General features: G+C 43.1%; 1 pseudogene; it reads right to left on the bottom strand.

Annotated features, from left to right (window-relative positions):
- Positions 1-749: 749 nt before the first annotated feature.
- On the bottom strand, positions 750-1,662 carry LOC123775867 (small ribosomal subunit protein uS2 pseudogene; annotated as a pseudogene).
- Between the last annotated feature and the right edge of the window lie 5,710 nt (positions 1,663-7,372).

Genomic DNA, 7,372 nt, shown 5'->3' with positions numbered 1-7,372 from the left:
AGGGAGGTGAGTGGGCCCCAGCGCATAGAGCATCACTGGCAGCCGTCAGCAGCTAGCATCCAATCGTAGCCACATGCCTACTGTACTGTGTAATTCTATAGCTGTTTTGGCAGCGCCTACAGGCATGCTCTCTCTGAGTGCTATTGATTTCTTGGGGAAAGGAGATCAAAAACAAGTGTTATACTTGGTGTCGTGTGTTTTCTGGGGGAAGTAAATAGATTAGCCAAATTGGACAGACAAGATCAGGGCAAAGAGAGAAGAGGCTCCTTGGAACTGCCTTCCCTGAAATGGAATCTCTTAAAATGATCCACAGAGGAAATAAACTGATTAGGCAGGGCAGGGATTTATCCTGTACTCAGATCGAATGTTGCGTTTTGTTTCCGTCTCAGCTTCTTGTCCTGGGACTCAAACCACTCTGCTTTCCATTGGATTGCTCTTTGGTACCAGCAGCTCTGCTTGCCTGTGTCTTGACCATGCTCGTCCCCCAAGATGCCAGGGCTAACTGTCACTATGTTTCTGGATACTGCTCTAGAACAGCAACGTCTGGTAAAACTTTTTTTGATGATATAAATGTTTAAACAGTTCTCTGCCATTAAGTTCAGTAGCCCACTGGCCTCATGGAGCTTTTGAGCACTTGAAAGGTAGCTGGTATGACTGTGAAACTGAATATTTAATTTTAGTTGACTTAAATTGAAGTAGCCATTTGTAGCTTTTTTTCTTTCTTTCTTTTTTTTTTGTTGAGAAACTGTTTATTTTCCATCAACCTTATTTCCATTTGTTTGCCTTTGTGGATGAGCAGCTTAAGATCACTCAGTGGTTGTTCCTGCCTATTCAGTGGCCTGAGCCATGGGAGCTGCGGACCAGTCTTCAGTGGCCGGCTGAGCGCCCCAGTCTTCAGCAGGAAACTGCTAACTCAGCACAGAAAGTACGAGGAGGCCTTCAGACCAGTCTGCAACTTCAGGAGCTGGAGCAGTCCCTTCACCCTGAAATTCCTCCTTGGTCACGGCCTTTTCAGCAGAGGCCTGCTCTTTCTTTTCAGTCTCTTCAGGATCTCTGTGGAAGTAGAGATGAGGCCTGACCTCCCAGGGGTCTTCATGGGAAGTGGTGCCGCGCAAGCGCAGAACTTCCCCGGCCAGCATCCACCACATCAGACCCACTGAGTGAGCTCCCTTGTTGTCACAAGGGATGGCAATGTCCACAGAGCACAGAGGAGAGTCTGTGTTACACAGAGCAGCGGTAGGCAGGTTAACATGTCTCCGTGAGAGGCTGGTGGTCAGCCCTGGGATCAGTAATCACCAGAAGTCTTGGCTCTCGGAAGGCTGCCAGGATCTGGTTAGTAAGGTTCCAGGAGTGAAGCATCCAGCGATAGGAGTGGCTCCAGTAGCAGCAGCAAACGTCAGTACAGCTCACTGGCCAGTATTCCTGGACGGTATGACACTGACATCGGCTGGGTTTTTAATGGGAACAATGGCATGAGCTGCCGGCAGAAGCTTCTCCAAGGTTCTTTTCAGATTTATGATGTAGATACCATCACTTTTCCTTCTGCAGATGTACTGTTCCATTTGCAAGTCAAGGTTGCTGCCACCTAAGTGGGTTCCTGCTGCAAGGAATTTTGAGGACATCCTCTTCCTTCATTTGCAGGACATCAAGCGTTCCGGACATGGTGAAAGTTTCCCTTTAAGTTACAACGGGAATGCAAAACAACACCATATGGACTCCTCCCTGGGTAGTGCGGTAACGCCATATATAGCTATTTGCTGTCCTCTCGTGCAGTGAAGTTTTAGATTCTTGCAGTCCCGGAAGTGTGAACCAGCGGCATCCACATCACCTGGGATTGGGAGATTGTTAGAAATATAGTGTCTTGGGCCTCACTCCAGATCTGCTGAACCAGGATCTACATTTTAATGGTATCTCCAGTTATTAGAGTGTCCATTAAAGTTTGAGAAGCAGTGCTGGAAATGAGTAAGTCTCAGGAAGAGATGTGGTATCTATCAGAGTGAGCTGGGTTATGCTGCAGTAACAAACAAGCCCCAAATCCAGTGGCTTAAAATAAACAGATTTTACTTCTCACTAATGCTTCTTGTCCATGGTGGGCCAGAGGGGGCTCTGTTCTACACCATTCTTACTCCAGGTTCCAGGCTCATGGGCCAGTGCTCCTTGGATCACTTGTCATTGCTGTGACATAAGGGAAAACCAACAGTGTGGTGAAACCTGTAATTTCTATTCACGTTTCGTTGGCCAAAGCATGTCACGTGACTACACCTAAGTCTAAGGGGCCAAGGAAGTGCAAGTTTATCAGATGCCCAGAAGGGGGAGAAACAGAATATTTGGTGAACATATATGTTGAACAGCACTAATGACTGTCACTCATAAGCATAATTACACCTTTTTTTGTTTGTTTTTTAAACAGCCAGTTCTGAAGATCATCATTTCAAGCCTGGACTTGCCATAGCTTTCTAATTGGTCTCTCTGTTGTCCTTTCTTTTTTTACATCACTACCATATTAATCCTTATAAGGCATTGCTCTGAATATTTCATTTCTCTGCTCAAAACCCTTCAATGACACCTCATTGTCCACCAAGTTAAGTAAACTCCTTTTAGCATGATGTAGTGGAAAGAATGCTACTAATTTATGTGTGACCTTGGACAGCGTTGCTTAAATTCTCTGAATCACAGTTTTCTCATCATTTAATTTGGAGATAAAAATACCCACCTTCAAGGGCTGCTATGAATCTTAAGTAAAATAATGTGTATAAAGTGCATAGTGTATTTGACATTTAGTAAATAAGAGCATAATCTCTGTCCTGAGCTCCTAGAGCATACTACACATATCTGTATCATAATATTTATCCAAAACATATTGAGATGACCTATTGCATGTCTGTTGCTCCTAGTAGACTTGAATTCTGTAAGGAATTTGACTTTACAATTATTGAGCCGAGCACAAGGCTCTGCATGTAGAAGATTCTTATTAAATGTTGTTTTAACTGCACATCATTTGTTAAGGGTTTTGAGCTCTCCCTAGTAAGGTTGCCTTATGTGTGTACCCAGTGTTAGAACCAAGCCATACCACTTGCTGTTCCTTAAACTAACAGCGTGTTTCTCACCTCTGGACCTTTGCTCATGATGTTCCTGCTTCTGAGATACACTTTTTCCTTCTGTACCTTAGCCTTTCAAAAGTTTGCTCATCACTTAAGTCCCACCTAAAATGGCACCTCTACAACTATTGTTTTTCTAATTCCTGAACCTGAAAGCAACATGTCCATTCTTTGAACATTCATAGTATTCAGAGAAGACTTCACTCAGAAGGCTGTGATGTTGTAATTCTTCTGGGAAAGTAATGACCAGGGGATTTATACTGGGAAGGCAAAGTGGAGAGCAGGAGACAGGGAGGACATTCCAAATTGATCAGGGTGGGCCCGCTCAAGTGCAGGGAGGGTGGAAAAAGAGGGCAGAGACAAGGCTGGAGAGATAGGTGGGTATGAGAGGTTACCGGCCTTGCAGGCCATGGTTAAGAAGTTTGAATTTTATCCTGAGCCAGTGGAGATGACTTTGAGCAGGGAAGTGACATGATTGTTTTTTGCAACCTAGAAAAACCAGTTTAGGATGAGGATGAGAGTATGGTATTTAATAATTGAATGTAATAGAGATATTAGATATTTAATAATTGAGCTCCAGTTTTCTGTGTTAAGTCAGTTAGCATTGTCTGTTTTCTGATCATGATTTGGTCTTTCCAATGCCTTTCCTTTTCTTATGTCATTTATTTATTCCAGTTGCCTGCCTAGCCCCTGAAGATGTTTGCGTTTTCAGCCCCTGTCTTAGGTCTGCACTCCAAGCAAGTATCCTCTGATAGCTTCAGTCATCTATCACTTAGGAATTGCATTTGGCCATTTATAACAACAACCCTTCTCTCAACAGTGTCTTCAATACGATAGAGGCTTATTTCTCTCTCATATAATAAAAGAAGTCTGCAGGTAGCTTGTACAGTTTTTTCTACTTGTTTCCTCTGCCATCCTTGACCCTATGGCTTCCATTCCCAAGATTACCTGATGCACAATGGCTGTTGGAGCTCCTACCATCACATCCCCATTTCAGGTAGTAGGAAGGAAGAAGTGGGAAAGAATGCATTATTTCTTAGAGTTCTATGTAATGAGTCTGCTTATAATCATTGGCAAATATTTAGTCACAGGGCTACCAAGGGGTGGGAAATGTAAACTTTTATTTTAAGAGGCTATGTGCCTGGCTAAAAAAAACTTGTGTGTGGATTTTTTGTTTTGTTTTAAGAAGAGACTTGTGAGGGGCACCTGGGTGGCTCAGTCGGTTAAGTGTCTGCCTTTGGCTCAGGTCATGATCCCAGGGTCCTGGGATTGAGTCCCACATCGGGCTCCCTGCTCAGTAGGGAGTCTGCTTCTCCCTCTACCTTTCCTCCCTGCTTGTTATCTCTCTCTATCTCTCTCTCTCTCACTCTCTCTCAAATAAATAAAATCTTTAAAAAACAAAAAAAGAGGTTTGTGAGATTAGGAAAACAGCAGCCTCTGCTATGGTATGTGGCTCCAACCTTCATTACATACATCTGTTTTTTTGAAGACTTTGTGCTTCCATTAGTACATACTTGCCAAAAGTTCCATCGTACCAAGTCCTACTAGTATCTATCTGTCTTCTGGTATTTAAATTGCCATTTCATTTATGTATTACCTACACTCTGTGCCTTGATGAATATATACTTGTCCTGAATTTGACAATTTCTTGGTCAGATTTCATCCTTAACCTTCAGTCCTCCATCTCAGCAAGGGAGAGATGAACCAGGAGGTACTGCACAGACTTAGGGCAGAAGCCCCAGATGTGTTTGAACAGACATGCCTCAGTTGATACCTATCTAGATGAGGAATATATGATTTCCGTTGCCCACATTTACTTGTTCCCACAGTGCCCCTGTTTGGATTGTTTGTTGTCAACTTCGCATCCCTATGGCCCCTCTCTAAGGTTTTCTCCACATTACAGAAGAGAAATCAGGAACTACACTTATCCCTGTTCCCATCTCTATATTGCTCCAGTCTTGAATTTGCTAATAAGAAGAATTTACATAAGATTTGCAAGGCAGAAGAGTGAGAGAAGCCAGTGTTTTCTGGAGGCCATTGCAAACTCAAACTTGCTTCCTAGGGAGTTTTGTGCCCTAAACTCTCTGATGTTTCAAGCTGAGCTCAAGCTGCGGACCAAGCTGCCTCTGATTTCACAGGCAGCGCCCCTTACCTCAGTTCCCTTAGCTCTTCCAGTGGCCGTAGACGATCCTAATTCCTATACTAACTGTTTCATAATGAAATAATAGGGTGGCTTCTCTTTTCCTGAATGAACCCTGACTGATAAATCCCCTCTCACCTGAGTTAACTTGGTTACAAAAATTCTGGAGGTGCTTTTCCTAGAATACTATTTATATGGCCAAGCAGGTATGTTATTTTACATTGCAAACATCCTTTGAGATTACATATATGAATATTAAAATATACAGTACAATTACATCTTAATTCTATATTAGAATTTATATTATGTTTTATAGTATATTATAAATGTATGTCTCTCATCTCTCTGAAGGATTGATTTCCCAGAGTACTAGAGACTACTTATACCTCTTGCTTTAATTACATTTTGGCAAGAAGGTCTCTCACTGTGCTCAGTAGAAATGCCTTAGGAGCCAGTGCAGGGTGCAGTGGGAGTAGGGATGGTGATAGAGTCAAAAAGTGAAGTGGAGGATCTCCCAGCTCGGTGGGACTCCAATCTGAGTTCCCAGCCCTGCACTCTTACTTTATCTGTAGAGCTCCGCTTCCGTTAATTGACATATGAGTGATCCACTCAAGATTTCATTTGATAGGAAGTGTTTCAGTGATTAAAAAGAAGGTTGAAAGCTGCTCCTTTAAAACCCTAAATTTGAGATGTGCCTTTTAAGTCTCAGCTCCTCCACTTACTAGCCGTGTGACCTTGGGCATGTCATGAAAACTCTGAATTCGGCTTCCTCAGGGGTATGATAATACCAATGGCAAAGCACTGCTGAGAAGATGGAAAGAAATAATGTCCATAAATTTGAAGGGCTGTACCAGTCAGGGCTCTACTCTCAAGTGCCTGCAGGGCCAGGCGAGTGACAGAAATGAATGAAATAGGCCATTGTGAATGGGAAAGGGCATCTCCCAATGAAAAGGAGCATCCTCAACTTACTGTACTTGTTAACATTTGGGGGAGGGGCATCTGGGTGGCTCAGTCCGTTAAATCGCTGCCTTCAGCTCAGGTCACAATCCCAGGGTACTGGGTTCAAGTCCTGCATCTGGCTCCTTGCTCAGCGGGGAGCCTGCTTCTCCCTCTGCCTGCTCTGCCTGCTGCTTCCCCTGCTTTTGCTCTCTGTCTCTCTGACAAATAAATAAATAAAATCTTAAAAAAACAAAACAAAACATTTGGGGGATGTGATCAGATCTTTTGATTTTTCAAGAAAACCTGGAAATAAGGATTTTTGGAGAGGAATCTCAGGATTTTAAAAAGGTTGATACTAATTTCACTTTTAAAAGCTAATCAAAACACATACGCTCATTTGTGGGCCTCCTTGTATGACCTTTAATTACCAAGATACCAATTATTATTATTTTTAATGGGCTTTGGAAGCTATCGATTTTAGCCTTTCCTGTGAGCTTGCCTACCTCCTTACTTTCTGTAATGTAGCTTCCCCCTTGACCCAGGTCTGACTGATCATAGTTTTCCATCTAAGGGGTTGGTATTGGGCAGAATGCTAGGGAAATCAGTCTGTCCTTCCTTACAAGTCTTGCTCAACTGCTCTGGGTAGGCATAGAGATGCCAATGACCATATTCCTTTTTTTTTTTTTTTTGAAGATTTTATTTATTCGACAGAGATAGAGACAGCCAGCGAGAGAGGGAACACAAGCAGGGGGAGTGGGAGAGGAAGAAGCAGGCTCATAGCGGAAGAGCCTGATGTGGGGCTCTATCCCATAATGCCAGGATCACGCCCTGAGCCGAAGGCAGGCGCTTAACCGCTGTGCCACCCAGGCGCCCCAAATGACCATATTCCTTAGTCACTCGGTAGAAATCCAGTTGTGGGAGAGAATGAGGCCAAAAAGGCGAGATAGTGGAGAGAAAAGAGACCAAGAGAGTCCTGGCAGCACTGAGTTAGCGAGGCCTTCATTTTTATAGCTCTTTCCTTAATCCTGTGAGTTACTAAAAAATATTCCTCTTAGCCATAGAAGCCAGTAAATTCTCTTTCGATTTGCTTAGGATAACTTGAACTGAGTTTGTTTCAGTGACATCTAATGAAAAGGACTACTACTATTAGTAGTAATAGTAGTATTAATAGAGATAAAATTCATTAGCCATCAAT

Source organism: Ursus americanus, chromosome 8 (genome assembly GCF_024610735.1).
Source record: "Ursus americanus isolate L20-20 chromosome 8, mUrsAme1.1.p, whole genome shotgun sequence".
Classification (NCBI taxonomy): Eukaryota; Metazoa; Chordata; class Mammalia; order Carnivora; family Ursidae; genus Ursus; species Ursus americanus.
The sequence above is the reverse complement of the archived record's forward strand: the minus strand, read 5'-3'. Positions and strand labels throughout refer to the sequence as shown.